Raw genomic sequence first — 14,729 nt, 5'->3', positions numbered from 1 at the left:
ATATTAACATTCTTACTCAGCACTGATACATTTAATCAGGATATTAACATTCTTACTCAACACTGATACCTTTAGTCAGAATGTTAACATTCTCACTCAATACTGATACATTTAATCATGATATTAACATTTACACAACATTCTTACTCAGCACTGATACCTTCAATCAGAATATTAACATTCTTACTCAGCACTGATACATTCAATCAGGATATTAACATTCTTCCTCTACCCCAAAACGTTCAATCAAAGTGCTCGAGTTTCAAATCGACATTGACGCACATTTCGAACGTAAATATTCCTCGTCGAGACTACGTCCGGTCAAGATACAAAAATACTTAACCGACCCCGGTAGAAGAAACCACGCCACTGTTCTCCATAACCGCGACAAGAATTATTTCGTCGTCCCGCGAGTGTTTACGTTCGCGAGTCGCGAGTTTTTCCTCGTTCCGTGTTCACCCGATATATGGAGAACGGAAAGGACTCCGCCGACATCAAAAGAAGGAATACATTATCCTCTGGCAGCCGGCCAAGGAAATCGGTCTACGGCTGGCTGGCGTTTGCGCCCCGGCATGCGACTATGCAACTATATCCGGTGGTATCGCGAGATCCTAAGTGCAATTTCTGTCCTGTTCATTTTCTCGTCGTATCTAAAGATTCTTGGCAGTTGCTCGAGCGATCCTCTTCAATCGAGGTCTTCTAAAACTCCCCGATCATTGTAATTTCACCGACCAACGAGCTGTTTCGTGTAGTTCGCGCGCGGAGACATTCCGCGTATACAAGACGGGTCGAAATTTCTAAAAAATTTTCAAAACGTACAATTACACCGAATAATTCGAACGCGTATAGAATTTTAAACGCTCTTGACAACGGTAGCGTTTTTCGAACGATGGAGATCTTTTTTATCTTTATTCGTTTCTCTCTTTCGAAATCAACGGACAGATCGACGCACTCGAATACACGCACACGTTTCGTTCCGCGATATTCAAATTTCAATTATTGTGCAACGAGTTACGCGGGAAAATGTTCATCGTTCATTGATGATTCTTCTCTGAAGTCGTTTCTGTTACTACTCTCAGGTGAAAGAACTACTCGATCTACAATTTAATACACGTATCCAACGATCGCTCCGAAAAAGATCCCCGGTCTCTCGAAGCACAGATACTGGAAATAACAATTAAGAAAGGACCCTCGAAGTTCGAATTTTCGTCGAGTTAAACTTCCATCGAAATCTGCTTAAACTCAAAAACAAAGAACACCAAAGGTCTCCAAAGCTATCTCTCACCTTTCTCCACAAACACCAACCCTCTCCTACGATCTACCATTCGGAGTAGATATCTCTCCGCGAAATCTTAGTCTCTCGAAGGATTAGAAATCCAAAATTTCCGTACACTTTCGCGCTCTTAACCCTTTGCACTCCAGAGTCGACTCTCACCCTCCAGTGAAATCATCCGCGGCAATTCGATAGGCGATCTCGTCGCGCCATTCGTAATTTTTGATTGGTAAGAGCATAGTATCGGTTCGTGAGTAGGTTCCTTGACTCTTCGTGTCCTCGTTCGGGAAGTACGAAACGTTATACTTTAAAATGGAGATAAGGGGCCGTTTGAAAAAGACGTGGGGCCGTGGAGGGTTAAAACGGTCGGTAGCGTCAAGGGCAAAGGGTGTCCTGGTTTCGACGATGGGGAAATCGTCGAGTCGACGAATGAGCTGGTCGAAAGAGAGGCTAATCTTATCCGGTACGAGCGACTACCGGTTCGTACAGCCGCGCCTACCAGCCTCTTTTATTACCCAGACCTTCGCGGCTCGTCGACCGGCCGCAATATGGTGACCGGCCCTCACCGGCGCCAACAGGCATTGATTTCAAGCGTGGGCCAGGATGTCGGGATATCGATCGCGACCCCCGCACGTTTCTCGTCCTCTTCGACGCTTCTCGATCCATCGTTCGTCTCCTTGCGAATCAATTAGGCAACGATGGATCGAATTATCACCGACCAATTTCGAACCGTTGTTTCGACGTTCGATCGAGAGTGGAATTAAAAATATTCTTGACGCGATACTTTGAATTTGGAACAAATGTATCGTTGCACAAAGTAACGATACTTTTCATCTATTTTGAAGGTTCGATGGAGAGTGGAATTAAAAATATTCTTGATACGATACTTTGATTTTTGAACAAATGTATCGTTGCACAAAGTAACGATATTTTTCATCTATTTTGAAGGTTCGATGGAGAGTGGAATAAAAAATATTCTTGATACGATACTTTGATTTTTGAACAAATGTATCGTTGCACAAAGTAACGATATTTTTCATCTATTTTGAAGGTTCGATGGAGAGTGGAATTAAAAATATTCTTGATGCGATATTTTGATTTTTGAACAAATGTATCGTTGCACAAAGTAACGATATTTTTCATCTATTTTGAAGGTTCGATGGAGAGTGGAATTAAAAATATTCTTGACGCGATACTTTGAATTTTGAACAAATGTATCGTTGCACAAAGTAACGATATTTTTCATCTATTTTGAAGGTTCGATGGAGAGTGGAATTAAAAATATTCTTGATACGATACTTTGATTTTTGAACAAATGTATCGTTGCACAAAGTAACGATATTTTTCATCTATTTTGAAGGTTCGATGGAGAGTGGAATTAAAAATATTCTTGATGCGATATTTTGATTTTTGAACAAATGTATCGTTGCACAAAGTAACGATATTTTTCATCTATTTTGAAGGTTCGATGGAGAGTGGAATTAAAAATATTCTTGATACGATACTTTGATTTTTGAACAAATGTATCGTTGCACAAAGTAACGATATTTTCTATCTATTTTGAAGGTTCGCGATGAATGTGTATACGTATCAAGTATACGTATGTATTAGTTGATTACACCGTATTGCATCGGAGTGCAATAATCGAGAATGTTATATTCATGTGGTATCACGAATCGTGATGTGAGAAATATGAGAGATTGAACGTCAGAAGTACGTTCGGGTAATTATTACCAACACTTTCAAACCGTTGTTTCGACGTTCGATCGAGAATAGAATTAAAAATACTCTTGATACGATACTTCGATTTTTGAACAAATGTATCGTTGACAAAGTAACGATATTTTCTATCTATTTTAAAGCTTCGTGATTAATGTGTATGCGTATGTATTACTTGATTACACCGTATTGCGAGAAAGTAATCGAGAAAGTAATATTCATTTGGTATCACGAATCGTGATGTGAGAAATATGAGAAATTGAACGTTAGAAGTACGTTCGGGTAATTATCACCGACACTTTGAAATCGTTGTTTCGAAGTTCGATCGAGAATGAAATTAAAAATACTCTCGACACTATTTTGAAGCTTCACGATGAAAGTGTATACGTATCTATTACTTGATTACACCGTATTGCGAGAAAGTAATCGAGAAAGTAATATTCATGTGGTATCACGAATCGTGATGCAAGAAATATGAGAGATTGAACGTCAGAAGTACGTTCTGGTAATTAGAGGTGAGAAAGATAATCCGATGAATATTGATACACATATTTTTTTACTCAAAGGGAGAAATCATCCCTTGACATCGACACTCGTTGTATATATTCTTGCGAAACTTATCGGGAAAAAGTACAATTGAACGAACGAATACTCTTTAAAATTCTGAGAATGCATTTAAAGTACATTTCTCTGTAAACAATACAGGTATAAATGACAAATTGAGACTCACACGCGGATATAAACCTAATTGAAACGTTGCTCGAAGCGATAGTAACTCCATCGAAAGTACCAAGACTTTAAAGTCTATTTTCACATTCGTACCTATGGGAAGAAAAAAAAATAACAAGATCGACCATAACTACCGGATTAAGTCTCGCTCGCTGGTACAAACCTAACGAAACGTTACTGGAAACGTTCGCGGCAATAATCATCGCGATATATTACCAACCGGGAGAAAAATAACGATAACGCGTGAATTAAGACCAAGTCGCGCGTACGAAACCCTAGTAACGTAATAATCAGTTTTGCGTGGAAGTTTAAAACCGCGGTGTTCTTCGACGTTTATCGGTAACACCCAGACAAATCGATTTTTCCAACCGGATACAAATGTAGCGCAATACCGAGCGCGTTCGCTAGCTTCGTCCAGCGAAACGAGCTCACCCGTAAATTCGTGTTTTATCGGGCCGAAACAACCACGACGAATCGGCCGCGACCTCGCGTATTTCCTTCTATCGACTTCCACAAATCGCGGCCGGCGTCGTTGAATCGATAAAAACAGGAACATTCGGCTGGTTTATTAAGATCGCGCGACGATGTTTACGATCGAAGCCGTAATCGAGCCACGCTCGAAGAACGCGTAACTCTTTGATAAGGAGGGAACGTTTCGCGACGTCGAGGAAATCGATAAGCCTTGCGGAGGGCCGGTGTGGTGCAGCGGCTCGTTTTTGCCTCCGGTTTTTGTCCTACGTTCGACAAAACGTAAAATTCACCGATCGTTCGAAACTGTGAAACGATGTTACTCGTTTCCCTACGATTTTCCCGCCCGTTTATACCGATCCGGTACAGCGCCGCGATCGATACAATTTAACCGCGTTATCATTCATAGGCGCACGATCCCGCTTAAACTTTATCCCCTTTCTCGAGTACACGATAAATGTTACGCGAAATTTATCGCGCCCTCGATAACACTCAGCGATAACATTCCTCGTAACGAGCTATTTATTATACGAACAGTTTCGACGAACCGTGTGTGGTCATCTGCGATGTTACGGTTATAAAGTGAGAAGAAGTTTTGTGGAAATTTTTCGTGGATCGTTCACCTTTCAAGTTACCAAAATAGCGATAATATTTCGGTCGATTATTAAAATCTCCAGTTCTCAATTTTCTAAATTTACCACGCACTTAATAATAGTCACAGCCAACGAATGCCAATTAATTACGATAAACTACGAAATAACGATAAAAGAACGTTCATCCCTTACTCGAATGATCTATTTACCAAAAGATGATTATTTACCAAAATAGCGATAAAATAGTGTTCGTTGATAAACCACTTATATGAAAAAATAATAACTTATATTCTCCTAATATGTAATTCGTGTTTATATTTGTAGAATTTGGGTCGTTCTACGTGGCTACGATGTTCGGTTACGTTCGTGGCATTTCTGTTATTCCTCGATGGTACTATAGTTAGTTGTATTCAAGGAATTTGTGTCGTTTCTCAATGGTACAATACGTACGAGTATTCACATTCAAGGAATTTGTGTCGTTCCTCGACGGTACAATACATACTTATATTCAAGATATCTGTGCCATTCCTCGATGGTAAAATACATATTTATATTCGAGAAATTTCTAGCGTTCGTCGATGGTATACAGTACCATAGATCCATGGTATCGACTTACATCGAAGAGTACCAAAATAGGATAATCGAAAGCTACGAGCTTGTAGCCACCGTTGTGTCTAATTATTTTCACTAACGAGTATTTATTCAAATCTCCAGTTTACAATTTCAATGAGGCGTAATACACTCCTGGTAATTCACACGGTCGACGAATTCCAATTATTTACGATAAACTACGAAATAACGATAAAAGAACGTTCGTCCCTTACTCGAATGATCAATTTACCTAAAGAATATTATTTACCAAAATAGCGATAAAATAGTGTTCGTTGATTAACGACTTGTACGAAATATAATAAATTAACGAATTAACTTTCTTCTAATTTTTCGGTCGATTATAAAAACCTCCAAGTTCTCACTTTTCAAAATTTACCACGCACTTAATAATAATCACAGCCAACAAATGCCAATTAATTACGATAAACTACGAAATAACGATAAAAGATAGTTCGTCCCTTACTCGAATGATCAATTTACCAAAAGATGATTATTTACCAAAATAGCGATAAAATAGTGTTCGTTGATTAACGACTTGTACGAAATATAATAAATTAACGAATTAACTTTCTTCTAATATTTCGGTCGATTATTAAAATCTCCAGTCCTCAATTTTCAAAATTTACCACGCACTTAATAATAGTCGCAGCCAACGAATACCAATTAATTACGATGAACTATAAAATAACGATAAAAGATAGTCCATCCCTTACTCGAATGATCAATTTACCAAAATAGCGATAAAATAGTGTTCGTTGATTAACGACTTGTATAAAACAAATAATAAATTAACGAATTAACTTTCTTCAAATATTTTAGTCGATTATCAAAATCTCCAGTTCTCAATTTTCAAAATTTACCACGCACTTAATAATAGTCGCAGCCAACGAATACCAATTAATTACGATAAACTACAAAATAACGATAAAAGATAGTTCATTCCTTACTCGAATGATCAATTTACCAAAAGATGATTATTTATCAAAATAGCCAAAAAATAGTGTTCGTTGGTAAACCACTTGTACGAAAAAATAATAAATTAACGAATTAACTTTCTTCAAATATTTTAGTCGATTATCAAAATCTCCAGTTCTCAATTTTTAAAATTTACCACGCACTTAATAATAATCACAGCCAACGAATACCAATTAATTACGATAAACTACGAAATAACGATAAAAGAACGTTCTCGTTAATCGATTACTCGAATGATCAGTTTTCCCTTGTTTTTTGGTTAATCATCGCGCGGCCCGAAATCGTTAGCACCAACGCGAAAGAGGTCTCGTGCGATGACCTCGATATGCCAGCTCGCCGCGGTCGCTGATTCGCTGGTTGGCTCGCGGCCCGATTTTCCTTCCGATATCTTTCCTCTGCACCCTCGAAAACCACCCCACTGTTGTTCGTTGCGATTGCACGTTCACTCGTCCCGAAAACGACGCTTCGCAAACGGGACTGTCCATTCTAGACAGCGTCGACCCGCGAGCTCGAGTTTACTAGGGCGTATCGCGTGCATCTCAAGATGTTGACTTCTCGCAGCGATCGCGAGTAAACGAGTCGTTCGCGTTTCAACTCCGCGAGGCTACCGGCGCCATACATTTTTTAGAATCGCCTCAACCAACCGACAGCGATGTGTATGCATTCGGCGCAACGATATCGGCCGATATAGAAAATATTTGCCAAGAACTTGCACGTAGTGGGGCAATCGGAGCAGAGGATTAAAAAGTATTTAACGAACGTGAAAAGAATTTTCAAGAATGTTCGTAGAATCGAAGAAAAGAAATTTCTTTTCCTCTGAAATAAAAGAATGTTTACAACTTGTACCCAGAAGAGTGATCGGAGTGTAGGCAAGATGGGTGATGCTCAATGGGAGAATTAAAAAGTTGTTTAACGAGTGTGAAAAGAATTTTGAAGGATGTTTGTAGATGCGAGGAAAAATTTCTTTTTCTCTGAAATAAAAAGAATTGTTTACAACTTGCACGCAGAAGAGTGATCAGAGTAGAGGTAAGATGGGTGATACTCAATGGGAGAATTAAAAAGTTGTTTAACGAGCGTGAAAAGAATTTTGAAGAATGTTTCTTAGAATCGAGGACAAATTTCTTTCCCTCTGAAATGAAAAAAATTTTTGTATAACTTGCACGCAGAAGTTGATCGGAGTAGGGACAAAGTGACAGATACTTTTCTATATGAAAGTTTCTATATTAAAATCTAGAGAGCATAACAAGAATTTGGAAGAATTTTTACAGAAATATGTAAGAAAAGAATGAAAAAAATTTGTTCTCCCTTCTTCGAAGTTTTTAGTTCCGTCACTGCTCACGCGAATAGATTCTTCCCTGCCATTGGAGTGAACGTTGAAGAACGTTGAATATTGGATAGAGAAACGAGAGGAAATTGCTCGTTGAAAGTATTGAAAGTTATGTGGAGCAATAATCACGGATAATGGTCGTGGTATTCCGTAATGGATTCAATTGCAAGTTATAGGTCGGTTGTCCGAAAAGCTTTGGAAACAGCACGGGGATATAATTGGGAGTAATGTTGGGAATTGAAAAATATTGAAAATTCCACCGACACTTACATCGTGTTTCGTACAATTGCGGAGAAATGTAAGAAACTATTTCGTGCAGTTTCGAATGCCTTTTACGTGACATTACTTCCAATGAATTTTCACGCAGATTGCTCGAACGATTAATTGAAGTAATATTATTTTTCGATCGTATCGGGTAAATTAGTTGAGATCATCGAAGAAATTTAACGCAAAATAAATGTTTCCGCCCGGGATCGAACCGGGGACCTTCTGCGTGTTAGGCGGATGTGATAACCACTACACCACGAAAACGATGTGGGTGGTAGTGTCCTTAATTAACTTACCGAAAAACATACATTATAATACCCAATTAAAAATTGAATACAATTTCTACGTTACTACTATACAATGCTACAATATTTGTTTCAGTATCCACCGTGATGTTACTTTTCCCGAGTAAAGTACTACATTACACTATCATCGTTCGCGAATCAAGTCTGACAAACAATTTAATTCTAAGGCAAACCAATAGTATTCGATGCAAACGATTTTGCATTAGAAACCTAAATGTTCGAAGTAGTCTTCGATGTAGATATAAAATGAATAGAGTTGAACAACGTGTAGAATACTCGTACAGGAAATTGAAAATCAGTTCCTGTAATTTTTGACAAATTTTTGAATCTTTAAACGTTTCGAAAAATGTTCAAAGCCTCGTACACGTATTTTGTCCCTTTCTGGGTTGAGGTATCTCTCTGTCAAGGGTTTGAATATTTTTTTCCCGCGAGTTCAGAGAACTTTTCGTTTCGAATAATTTTGGAAGCGCGTTTAACATTTATATTATACATTCGAAGCGGTTCTTCGATGTCTCTCATCGCTAATAATAAGTTTAACGCTGCATCGATCCAGGTTCCGTGTTAAATTCGTATTTCGGTCCCGGTTCGGTGTGCGTGAGTACAAAAAATTGGGGAAAAAAGATAATGTTTCCGCCCGGGATCGAACCGAGGACATTCCGCGTGTTAGGCGGATGTGATAACCACTACACCACGGAAACTTGGTGATTGCCCTTCACCAACAGCAACTGGCAACCTGCGTCTACGCGAATAGAGCATTACGACCAACAATGTCTACAACATTTTAGCAATTTTCTCAGAACGCGGCAAAATTCAAAGTAAATCGACAGAACGAACTGGTGGTTCAATTTGGTAATTTTACCGGCTCGTAAAAAATTTACAACTAGAAGATCTTTGTTTCGCTACAAAGAATACTGTCCCGCAAGGAACAACGTCCCAATGTTAATTTTTTATCGAAAAATTGTAATTTACGATACAATCGAAAAGAAACCAATCATTGTTCGCGAATAAAACGAAAGATTATTCCACACTTTCGTGCACAATCTTTCGTTTCGAAGTAAATCGTCCGTGAATTTTATAGGTTACGCCGAGACGCGGGAAAAGTTCTCTCAAACCTAAAACTACGCTCAAGGGTACCAACTTCGTTCAACCACGTTACTTCGCCGTAAAAATATACTAATCGTCCTTTTTACTACAACGAACGAACAAAATACAACTATTTTGCAACCTAACCTCGACAAGTATTTCCACGCAGGGTAATAACAAAACCTCGATCGATCTTCTAAATTGACACCTAACCTAACGGGTGCAGGAGCGTCTGATGAACTTTCTCCAATTTTTCGTTCACGATTCACCTCTGAGCACGTCTCTAACGAGCATTTCGTGACTTTTAACGCGAAAATCATCATCGTTGCCGAGAAACCGAGAGAAAACCATATACGTTCGCGAAGAGAAAGCGCGACCATCGGGTACCCCTCCCCTCTCCCGCTCCCTCCCTCCCACCCCCCTCGTCTATCAATCTCATCGAGAGAACAGGATCAGGAGACCGTGAGGTTGAAAACCAGCGGCGCCACCGTCGCGCTCGAGGATAAAAAGCCAGTCGGGGCTCCGATTAATTAAATCGGCTCCGACGCGAGGAAGTCGCGTGTCATTCGACGCACAGCAGCATCGTAAATCGAAGATCCACCCGCCGCCCGACCAATCAGCGTCCCGAACGAAATCACCGGCACACGCCGAGGGAACCAGCAGCCCCGTCCTGCTCCTCTGATCCTTTCACGAGCCTTCTATTGTCCTTGACGCTCCTCGACTCCCACGCCTTCGTCCCGAAAACCGGCGTGTCCTGTCGCGTCCACCCCACTCCTCTGCTCCTTGCTCAGAGCTCCCCTCCATCCGTACTCCCCCGTCGAACCCCCCCGCCCGCCCACCGACCGCGCGATCCTACTCCTGAACGAGTAGGTCCTTCCAGGATGGAAAATTCCCTGCTCGTGGTCTCCTGGTAAATATTGGCTCGCGCTCGAGCGAGCCACGGTCTGGAAGGTCGAGGACACGGGGAACTCTTAGGGGAGGAGGGAGAATTCGTCCAAGGAACGATCGATATTGCTCGACCGCGCGGAAAATTATTGATACCGACGGGATTCGTCTTCCGGGGGAGTCCATTTTTTTTCTGGACCACGGTGCTCACCGTGTTCCGTCACCGTGGAAGGGTTAATTAATTAATCGGGTGATCGGTTGGAAATTATCAACGGTGGACAATCGCGCAAGATGGTTTCAGGAAGATTTTCGGAAAGATTTTCAAGATTTTCAGGAAGGGGTCAATAAGATTTTCAGGAAGATTTTCAAGAAGATTTTTAGGAAGATTTTCAGGAAGAGGTCAATAAGATTTTCAGGAAAATTTTCATGAAGATTTTCCAGAATATTTTCAGGAAGATTTTCAGGAAGAGGTCAAGAAGATTTTCAGGAAAATTTTCAGGAAGATTTTCAGGAAGATTTTCAGAAAGATTTTCAGAAAGATTTTCAGGAAGATTTTCAGGAAGAGGTCAATAAGATTTTCAGGAAAATTTTCAGGAAGAATTTCAGGAATATTTTCAAGAAGATTTTCAGGAAAATTTTCAGGAAGAGGTCAATAAGATTTTCAGGAAGATTTTCAGAAAGAATTTCAGGAAGATTTTTAGGAAGATTTTCAGGAACAGGTCAATAAGATTTTCAGGAAAATTTTCAGGAATATTTTCGGGAAGATTTTCAGGGAGATTTTCAGGAAGAGGTCAATAAGATTTTCAGGAAAATTTTCAGAAAGAATTTCAGGAATATTTTCAAGAAGATTTTCAGGAAAATTTTCAGGAAGAGGTCAATAAGATTTTCAGGAAGATTTTCAGAAAGAATTTCAGGAAGATTTTTAGGAAGATTTTCAGGAACAGGTCAATAAGATTTTCAGGAAAATTTTCAGGAATATTTTCGGGAAGATTTTCAGGGAGATTTTCAGGAAGAGGTCAATAAGATTTTCAGGAAAATTTTCAGAAAGAATTTCAGGAATATTTTCAAGAAGATTTTCAGGAAGATTTTCAGGAAGAGGTCAATACGATTTACATCCTAAAAGGAGGGAAGATGGATCGAGTGATCGGTTAAAAGTGACCTATAGTCTTCTTGTCCAAAATGATGACACTCAGTGTTTGGGAAGAACGAAAGAGTAATCGATCGTCCGACTAGTTGAACGTCTGCATTTGGTATCCAAAAAATTTACGTTGTTAGTTGTTGGTCTACTGTCTACTGTTTCTAACACACTGCCACGAACACTGTACACGGAGCAGTATATACCGGGCAAACGTGAGGCCAATTGCTCCATTATCATCCCTATACGTATCTACGGTTCGACAAGTTCGATGAGATCCTTGGAGTAGCTTCAGAAAGGATTCAACTATCGCGTAAGTCGACAGGCTGGTGTTATCTAATAACACCAGACTGTTTAAAGGTAGCAAGATTACGGAAAAAGGTTACAACCTTTCTAACCTCGAGAATCTTGTACACGATTATGCGTTAATTATCCATAGATACTGGATAATTAGCCAACGGCTACTGCGTCAATTGTCGTATTCGAAATTCTGGGATAAAGCTAGCTTTCGTGATGTGTTTCATCTGTGAACGAAGCTTCAAAGCCCGTGGAAAGGGCACGCCAGCGCACGGAGCGGGCGAAAAAAGGGGCGCATGAAAATAAAAAGCGCAAACGAGGGTGCAATAAGCGCCGGCGCCAAACGACTCAGTCGATAAACACCCCAAACGGATCCTCGGACCACCCTCTCGGCCACCGTGAAACCCCCGTAAAGTCCAATGACATAAAACGCAACAGGGGCGACGCGGACCAGACTAACCACACGACTTGGGGGTTGGACGGTGAGGAGTTCGCGAAAAAGGAGACCACGTATTAACCAACCACAACGAGCCTAACTTCTCGACGTCCGACGTGTCCACGCTTCGTTAATTAACGGCAGCCAACTGGAATCCTACCCGGTCGCTCCATAAGAAACGAGAATCTCCTTGTACAGGGTGTCTCGGTGTTTTTTCGGCTAAACTGCGGAAGCGTAACCCAATAGTGGAAATAAGGTGAAAAGAAGTCGGACGAGGATCGACTGTAAATGCTTTGTTGCGTGTTAACGTTGAACGCAACGCAAATTGGGCAACGAGAGTCGATCTTGTCCTTGAGGCTTTACGTTGACAGTGGACTCGTGGTAGACTCGTCACCAAAATTAACATAGCAAATGGTATTTCATTTCTGATGTACTTTAGAGGTAGTCAGTGTCAGAGAACTTCTTTTCCAAGCGAATCGTCTCACCAAATTCCTACAGTTTCGTTTCAATTTTTGCGTTCTATGTACTTCACGGTAAAAGACTCTTCTCGCGACGAGTAACGTTGACGAGCAAAGATTCACTGTTTCCATAGCTGATTTCAATCCCGTTGTTTACGCTGGTCTCCCATAGTAAGCGTTCGTTCGGATTCTAGGAAGTGAAACTGCTATCCGATTGGGCCCGGGCGCTGTCCACTTCAACGTATCGAGTCCCAACCCGTGGAAGAATCACAAGAAAGTAAAACGAACCTCGACTCTCTTCAAACATTCCCGGCGAAGAAAGCAAACGAGCACCAACGCTAATAAGTAAGATCCACTTAGCCACGGAATCCACGGCGCTAATAAGAGACACGTCCAAATATCGAGTACTAATGGTCCCTCGCTGGTTAATTCCAAGTTTTTCGGACTGGATGAGGCTTCGTAACTTTCAACTCCGATATAATTATTCTCGATATTTACTTACCGTCGATTGTTCAATCGAGTTCACGAAAACGATACCGACACCCTCTTTCTCGATCCCAAATTACACGAACCTTGTACAGCTACGAACGATTCTCGATACACCTCGATTTTCAACGCAGTGTTTCTTTCATTCATAAGAAACAAACCTAAGCAAAAATTTCAAATTTCAAATTCCTTTCAAACTCCATCGAGAATATTTCGATCGTTTCACGAAGACTCGAGCGGTGTCTCGAAATTTCGAAATAAAATGGTCGTGAACCCTCGACGAGTAAGATCCACGTATTCTCGCGGGATCGAACGCGTCCCTGGCGTCCAGGGGATTCCGTTCGCGAGTCGTCGGCCGAATTTGTCAAGCAGAAATACCAGTGGACGGCGCCTTTTGTTCCCGCGCCCCGTCCTTTATGCCGCTCCTTGGATCGCTTCCAGAAGTGATTTGCATCTAACGAAGCCACTTTGTTCTTGCGCGACGTAGCCTTTCCGCGGAACACGGGCGTCCCGGCGAGCGGGCACGTAAATATTGAAAGCCCCGAAGGAGGCCGCGGCGGGCAGCGGGGGCGGATCACGGGCAGAAGAAAGAGAAGCGGAGCGACTGGAAGACACGACAGTGTCGTAGCGCGTGCCAAGAAGCGGAACACGACGAATCGGTTAGCTGGGGGCTACTCGTTTTCGTCCATTTGCCTGCGTAGTTTCTACCCAAGTGATCCTGGACCGAATTACACGCGTCACATTTTCGATAAGTTCGACGAGCTACCGATCTTCGAGGATGACGAAACTTTCTCGAGTAGCGTTTGTAGTTTGAGTAAACTTTATCTTGGTAGCGTTTGAGTATCGAGAGAGCTTTTCCACGAGGATCGCAGAACTCGAGGAATGAGCCTCGACGGTGATTTACATAAATTGTAATAGTCGATTTGTAAAGATGGAGACAGGTCCGATCTAAGTGAAACTATTAGAACCTAGATCTAGCGTAGCTACGGAGGTATCTAACATCCGGATGTCTAACCGGTGGAGTCACTAGTCGGTTCGTACAGAGATTTAACTAAGCTCGAGAGACTAATCTCTCACAGTTCGGATACGTTCGACCAGTTTCGCGAGAGGATGAGGTAAGGTGGTCTACCTTATTCTGTCCGAATCGGACAGACAGTGATTTACTTAACTTTACAGGTTGCGAAGATACATGCAGGTCTAGTGGATGATCCGAGTGGAACTATTAAGACCTGGGCCTGGCGTAGCTACCGAGGTATCTGACATCTGGATGTCTAACCGACAGGTTTGTACGTATAAGATTTAACCAAGCTTAAGATACCGACTTCGACCGACTTACACGACGTCTTAACTAAACGAGGAAGGATCGATGAGTCAGAAGTAAGAGCTCGAAGATGTTTCCAAGTAACTGTCTTCGCGACTAATGCCCAGAAGAAAGAGATCGAAGGCAGTTTGGGAAACAGACCGAGTCAGAGATGACCAGTGGGGATTTTTAACGCACCGTCGATCGAAGTGTATCACCGAGTGTACACAAATTTGGAGAAGTTCGGATAGACATCTGAAATATGTACGAAGAGCAACGCCTAGTAATCAGTCTAACGCAGTTTGCTAATCTACAGGCCCGATCGAACGTTCGCTAAACACGCGAGAAGATAGTCGTGAAGGCATCCTCGACATCACGAGG

At 41.3% G+C, this 14,729-nt stretch overlaps 1 protein-coding gene and 2 non-coding genes across 19 annotated transcripts in view; all 3 read right to left on the bottom strand.

Moving 5' to 3' along the window:
• The window catches only part of LOC143143720 (uncharacterized), a 304,262-nt gene that overhangs the window by 91,569 nt on the left and 197,964 nt on the right, over positions 1 to 14,729 (bottom strand). The window lies entirely within an intron of this gene.
• On the bottom strand, positions 8,155 to 8,227 carry Trnav-aac (transfer RNA valine (anticodon AAC)). Its single transcript has one exon. It is a non-coding gene; the product is annotated as a tRNA-Val (tRNA).
• Trnav-aac (transfer RNA valine (anticodon AAC)) lies at positions 8,894 to 8,966 on the bottom strand. Its single transcript has one exon. It is a non-coding gene; the product is annotated as a tRNA-Val (tRNA).

The sequence above is a fragment of the Ptiloglossa arizonensis genome, chromosome 2 (genome assembly GCF_051014685.1).
Source record: "Ptiloglossa arizonensis isolate GNS036 chromosome 2, iyPtiAriz1_principal, whole genome shotgun sequence".
Lineage (NCBI taxonomy): Eukaryota > Metazoa > Arthropoda > Insecta > Hymenoptera > Colletidae > Ptiloglossa > Ptiloglossa arizonensis.
Note: the sequence above shows the minus strand (reverse complement) of the source record. Positions and strands in the feature narration are given on the sequence as shown.